The following is a 6,740-nucleotide window of genomic DNA, read 5'->3' as shown; positions in this document are numbered from 1 at the left end:
ACCAACTGGGCCACCCAGGCACCCCCAAAAATGTATTTTTTGAGAGAATCCTCCATATTTTTTTATTTCCCATATTCACCTGTACATACTGGTTCCACAGTGGGGAAAAAAGAGAAAAAGAAAGAATGAAAGAGATGGAGAGAGAAGAATCAACAAACTCCTTTATTAACTGGTTCTACTTGATCAGAAAATTATATAAGTTCATTGATCCCTATAGTCAGTATCTATACTATAACTTTAGGAATCGCATTATTCTGTTTGTTTAATCATAAGTGGAAAATATAATTTTAATGAACTTCATTGTTGGCTTTCATGTGTTTAAAATCATTATAATTGCATTCTCAAAAGAGGAATAAGTGCCTAGTCTTTTTTAAAAAACTTACAAACTAAGATTATAGCTCAGAATTTACCATAAATTATTTTACCATAAATTGTTACCCTCCTTGCCTCTCCTCTCCCCAGTAAAACTTCTGATAAATGCCTTCACAGAATGGTCATAAATTTACACCTTTGATCCTTCTATCAAAACTGATTATATAGTGTCTAATACCCAGAACAATTTCCATCTAATTATTACAATGGCATTTATCAGAATAATGTTCCTTGACATTTACCACAAATTGTACTATTTAGATTCTGTACCCTGGATCTTTAAAAAAAAAAAAACCTCAAAGTATTTGCTGTCATAGTACATTGCACATACAGTACATGTACTTTGATTAGTTTTGCAATTTCTTTCTTTAAATTTGATAACTTTTTACAGGAATCTATAGTAGATTAGGTAGAATTTTTATTAAAACTGGCATTTCTCTGATAAGCTTCTCCATTATTTAGAATGTGACCAGCTTTCTTGTATACATTAATTATAAAATGCCCAGGAACTTCTCTTGCAAGTATAAAATACAGACAAAATGGAACATTAGAATGCTCCCTCAAAGGTTGTCAAGGGGCGTGATTTCAGAGCTTGTGGCGTTTGGTTGTGCTGCTGATATTTAAAATTGGCAATAAACCCCTGCTTAGTCTTTGGGTACAGCAGTATACACAGTATGGTGGCATTTTGAGAACTTTGTAAACTTATTTGTTGACAATAACAGTATCTCAAAGAGACTATTACACATGAAAAATGTTTTCTAGCTAATAATAAACTATAAGTTGCTGAGATACAGGAGGAATAACAATGATCTGAGGTCACAAGATTTTAATTCTAGATACAGATTTCCTTTACTAAACTCTTGCAATTTTATGTGAAAAATAAGAGTTGGTCACATAGTCTCTGTTTTCCTTAAAACTGCAAATCTAAGGATTACTTTTCTCCAGAGGCCAAAAAATGTGACCAAAAATCAAAATGAATCCTATACATATTCTTGCTGTTTAAGGAGACATACAAAAGTAAACAGCTTGTTCCATGGATCTAAGAAAAGAATTCAATTAAGCAAATGCTTATTTATAACTTCCTATGGGCTTAGTGTGGTCAAAGGAGTTATATTGGTCTAAGCTGCTATTCCAGAGTCCTGGGAAAATTCATAGCTAGACTCTGTGGATGATTTTAAATAAAAGATACTTTTTTTTTCTGATTCACTTCTGAAGGATAATAGAAAAAATATCAATTTCTAATTGTTCCACATGATAATGAGAAAATGCAATACAATTGTACTGGAAATAAAATTTGAAATGCATATTAAGGCAATTTGAAATATGAAAAGTAAACTAAAACCTAAACTGTATGGTTTTATATAAAATATAAGAATTCTCATTATTTTCCCCATAACATTATAGAAAAGAATAAAATATTTGAATTAAAAACTGAATCAAAATCCAAGCTCTGCACTAACCAGATGTATGATCTTTGACAATCTAATTTCTCTGGGCCTCATTTCTTACATCTATAAGAGCTAAAAACAATGTACTAACCAAATTGGTAAACATAAAATGTAAGTATATAAAAGTTACTTGTACTCAGTGAATAGCTAGTAGAGTCCCATTCCCTTCTCCCTTGACTTAAAAATTATACAGAGGTGGATGGACCTCGAGGGAATTACGCCAGGTGAAATAAATCGGTCTCAGAAAGACAAATACCATATGATTTCACTCATATGTAGAATCTAAAAAAGAGAAAAACAAAATAAAAAAAAGCCAAATCAGATATATAAATACAGAGAACAAATGGATGGTGGCCAGAGGGGAGGAGTTGGGGGCGTGGGCAAAGAAGAGTGGGAAATACAGGCTTCCACTTACGGAACGGATACTCCAAGGGAATAAAAGGCACGGCACAGGCAATATAATCATTGATATTGTAATAAGGTTGTATGGTGACATATGGTAGCTACACTTGTGGCAAGCACAGCATAATAGAGAAGTTGAATCACTATACTGTAAACTTGAAACTAACAAAACATTGTGTGTCAACTATACTCAAAAAAAATTAAAATTATATGGGGGTGTCAGAGGCTTTTTACTGTGTCAACTTCAAAGCATTTTCAGATAGGCTATCCCATACCCGTTATAGATTTAGAGACTTCCAGGGGAAGTTCACACTCAATCACTCGTTCCAGTTTACTAAACCACATAGATGAGAAGTTCTTTCTCTTGCCTAGAATACATTGAACCTACAATAAGTGAAACATATTTTTCTGCACTGTTCTCAGCTTGTCAGATCCCACTTTACAATGACTAGTGTTTATTCACCAAAAGATACATCCATACATACAATCTTTTCAGTATATAGTTAGTTCTTGAGATGATAAAAAGAAGGAGTAATGAGATAATTCAAACTTCGTCTATATTTGATTTGGGTTCCATTAGTTTTTGCTTTTCTTAAGATTTACATTCTTAATTTTGTTTTGCTCAGACTAATATTCAAGTTAGGTTGATTCCCGAAGCATAATTATCACAGGTAAGGAAGACAACTTCGAAGAGTGCTGGGTGATTGAAAAATATCTGTACTTTCACTACTAATGAAAATATGAAAAATATAGTTACATGTAATTCACACATTAGCTTGTCTACATATAGTGAATAACAGGTGAATAAGTCATCTACCAAAATACTAAAAAAATATACATTTCAGCACTTAATGACTACTCAGAACTCAAAATTAATCTCATGTAATGCTGCAATCATTCCACTCTTATGAAAATTGCAGTCCCAGAGAAAAATCAGTTATTTGTGCCAATAGAAAGTGGTGGTACCACAGATAACATATGTTTTTCTTACTGTTGTGGTTGTTTCATGCTGGACTGTCATATTATGGTTGGAAAATTGTAATCAAGCTTTCAACTCACAAGTTGTTGGGCTTGCTTCAGGAAAAGTATTTCGGTAAGGTACAAGAAAAGAACTTGAGTTCTGAGATATAATGGAAAAATTAAAAAAGGTGAAGGGTTTAAGTACTTGACTGATTTTTGCATGGAAAATTTTGGTGTGAAAAATTGGCAACGTGCTGAATAGGCAATAACTAAAGTTCACATTACCCAGTCCACTAGAATTTATTCTAATCAGCTTATGATCTGGCCAAGAAGAGCAACACTTTCTAACAAAGATTCAAAACACATTTTTAATTCCAGAATTCTCACTTAGCTGAAATCCCTCTGTCCAGAGTACAAAATGATAGTGTAGTTCCCCTGTCAGTTTTCATTGTTTTTTCTAAATTACTTTGACTTTATTTCAATGTCCTTGAGTGCTTATTCTTTGGATTCTTGCTCTTATCTTAATTGTTCTCAAATGTACTGCAATAAATAATTCTATCGAGATAGAAGTAGCAAAGAAGTGAGCTCACAGTGAAAAGTTAAAGTTGATAGCACAAACATAAAGTTACTTTGGTCTTTGGAAATTGAAGCCGCTCTTGTCCTTTTTCTTCTGCCTAAGGGTCAAATTGGAATTTTATCCATATCTTGGCCAGTTGCTTTGGCTGCAATGCTAATGGTAGGCAAGGGCTAAACTGGGATTTCATGACTAGTAAAGTTTTAAAAATCCAAATAGGCAAATAAAATATAATTTTATTTTCTCATAAAGTGGCCATACGCTAATTCCTAACATTCTATCCAGTAGCACTTGGTCTACTCACAATTAAATCCTGTCCAAAGAGGCAGGACTCACCAATTTCTGTCTCAGGTTATATGTATACCAAGATACGGCTCCTTTAATCACTGCAGTCTCTGGAAGAGATCTGTGGCAATGAAGCTCTGTAGTTACTTGTCCCACCTGTTGCAGTTTTCTCCATTCACCCTGGTAAACTGTCCAAGTATTCCCATTTTCTCCTGTGCTTTGATATAATAATATTTTAGAAAGCTCTAGAATAAGGATTTTTGTTGTTGCTGTTGTTGTTGTAGTTGCTTTTGTTCCAGTGAGGTTTAATGTCAGGGCTTATGCACCAAAAAGTCGGGGTAAGGTTAGCGTAAGCTTTTGAACTTAGCAATTTTCACAGGCTCAAATCAGTTAAATTCGTGTTTCATCAGTCACTTAGGATTCATTTGTTTTAAAGAAAACATTGATCCCAAACCTCATGATTTCATGTTGCAGCAGCCAGCTGTATGAATATTGGACAAAGTAAAACTATCCTAGCACTCAGTTTCCCTACAGCTTTGGAGGCTGGAAGTCCCAGATCAAGGTGTCAGTGAGACTGGTTTCTGATCAGGTCTCTCTCCTTGACTTGCAGATAAATGCCTTCTCACTGTGTCCTCATCTGACTGTTTCTCTAGAGAAAACTGATTGACTATATATGTGTGGATCTATTTTTGCACTCCCACTTTTGCTTTACTCCCCTGTATTTCTACCTTACACCATTATCACACTATCTTGATTACTGAGAATTTGCATTAAGTTAAAAATCAGGTAATGCCTATTTTCCAGCCTGGTTCTTATTTTGATTATTCCAATTCCTTTGCCTTATAAAATAAATTTTAAAGATAGCATATCATTTTATTTAAAAAGCCTATTTAGGGGCACCTGGGTGACTCAGTTGGCTAAGCGTCCAACTTCGGCTTAGGTCATGATCTCACAGTTCATGGGTTCGAGCCCCATGTTGAGATATGTGCTCACAGCTCAGAGCCTGGAGCCTGCTTCAAATTTGTGTGTGTGTCTCTCTCTGCCCCTCCCCATGTTCATGCTCTGTCTCTCTCTCAAAAATAAACATTAAAAAAAAAGATTTATCAATGATATTTATTTTCTTAGTGACTTCTACACATACAGTCATATCATTTACATATAAAGAAAGGTTTACTATTTTCTTATTAATGTGTGTAACATCTGTTAATTTTCTTGCATTATTCGCTGACAACGATCTCCAGTACAATGTTGCATAAAATGATGAGATTAGTCAACTTCGATCTTTATTTTAAATAGAAAGCAGTGTTTGTCCATTGATTATGAGTTTGGCTGTATTTTTTTCATAGAAATGTTTTATCAGGTGACAAAAATCTCATTTATTTCTAGTTTTCTTAGAATTTTTATTATTAGTGAGGCCTGGGAATTTTTTGCATAAACTGAATTCTTACATAGCTTTTGATTTTTGCATCTATTAAAATGGCAAATTCCAGTGAAGGATATAATGGATATAAAACCAATATTTCTTTCTAGTATAAATGCTACTGGGAATTCTGTATTATTTTTATATTTTTTCTAATTTGATTTGGTAATGTATTTTAAGAATTATTGTATTTATATGAAGGAATATTAGTTTATAGTTTTCTCGTGAGGATTGGTGTATATGTTTTGAGGATCACAATAACATAAAGTTGTTACTACCTTAATATTTTTTTTAATGTTTGTAAGATTTGTAATGATGTTTTTAAGCATATGAACATTTAATTTGTAATGAAAGATGGAAATACATGATTAGGTCAGAACAAAAGATGTTTTCATTCTTTACATTTACAAGGCATCATGATAAGACATTTATAAATTCTCTGTATATACTTTGCTACACTCAATGCAGTACAAAGTACATGAAATACTGTTTCCTTTCCTCTTTAGCAGTTATTACAAAACATATATTCATTTTTATTATTTTGTGGTAAAAACACTTAACATAAGACCCACCCTCTTTGCAAATTCTAGATGTACAGTACAGTATTTTAAACTATAGGCACTATCTTGTATATTGGATCTCTAGAAAGAAATGAGGAGGAGCAGTTTTTACTATCTTTTGGTTTTAACAAGTGACTGTATGTCTTTGTGTTACTACATACAGTGAATAAAAGTTGTTAATAGAGCTATAAGCCCAATGAAGGAAGGGAGGAAGGAAGGAAGAAAGGAAGAAAGGAAGGAGGAAAAGAAAAAAGGAAGGAAAGAAAAAAGGAAGGGAGGGAGGCAGGGAGAGAGAAAGGAAAAAGGGAGAGAGAGAAAAGTTTCAGAAAAAAAAGTACTCCTTTTTATGTCAAGTCTCTTCCTGTGTTCCTTCACAGCACAATTTCTGGAAGAGTTATCTATAAATCACGATATCTATGTCTTCAACTCCCATTTGTTTCTCAACTTACTCCAGTAGAGACCCTACTCATCACTCCAATAAATTTGATCTATGGCACTAGTAACTTGCGTCTGTTCAAATCTAGAGGTATGGTTTCTGTCCTTGCTGTATTTTCTTGCTCAGCAGCATTTTATACTGTTATCTACACCCTCCTTCTAGCAATAGTCCTTTTAGGGTTTCCTTGTCCTCATACTCTAGTTTTGTTTCCCTTTTCAGTGGCCATTCATTTTCTGCTTTTTTTACAATTTTTTTTCCTGCTGGACTAGTAATTACTGGAATG

The sequence above is a fragment of the Lynx canadensis genome, chromosome F2 (assembly GCF_007474595.2).
Source record: "Lynx canadensis isolate LIC74 chromosome F2, mLynCan4.pri.v2, whole genome shotgun sequence".
Lineage (NCBI taxonomy): Eukaryota > Metazoa > Chordata > Mammalia > Carnivora > Felidae > Lynx > Lynx canadensis.
Note: the sequence above shows the minus strand (reverse complement) of the source record.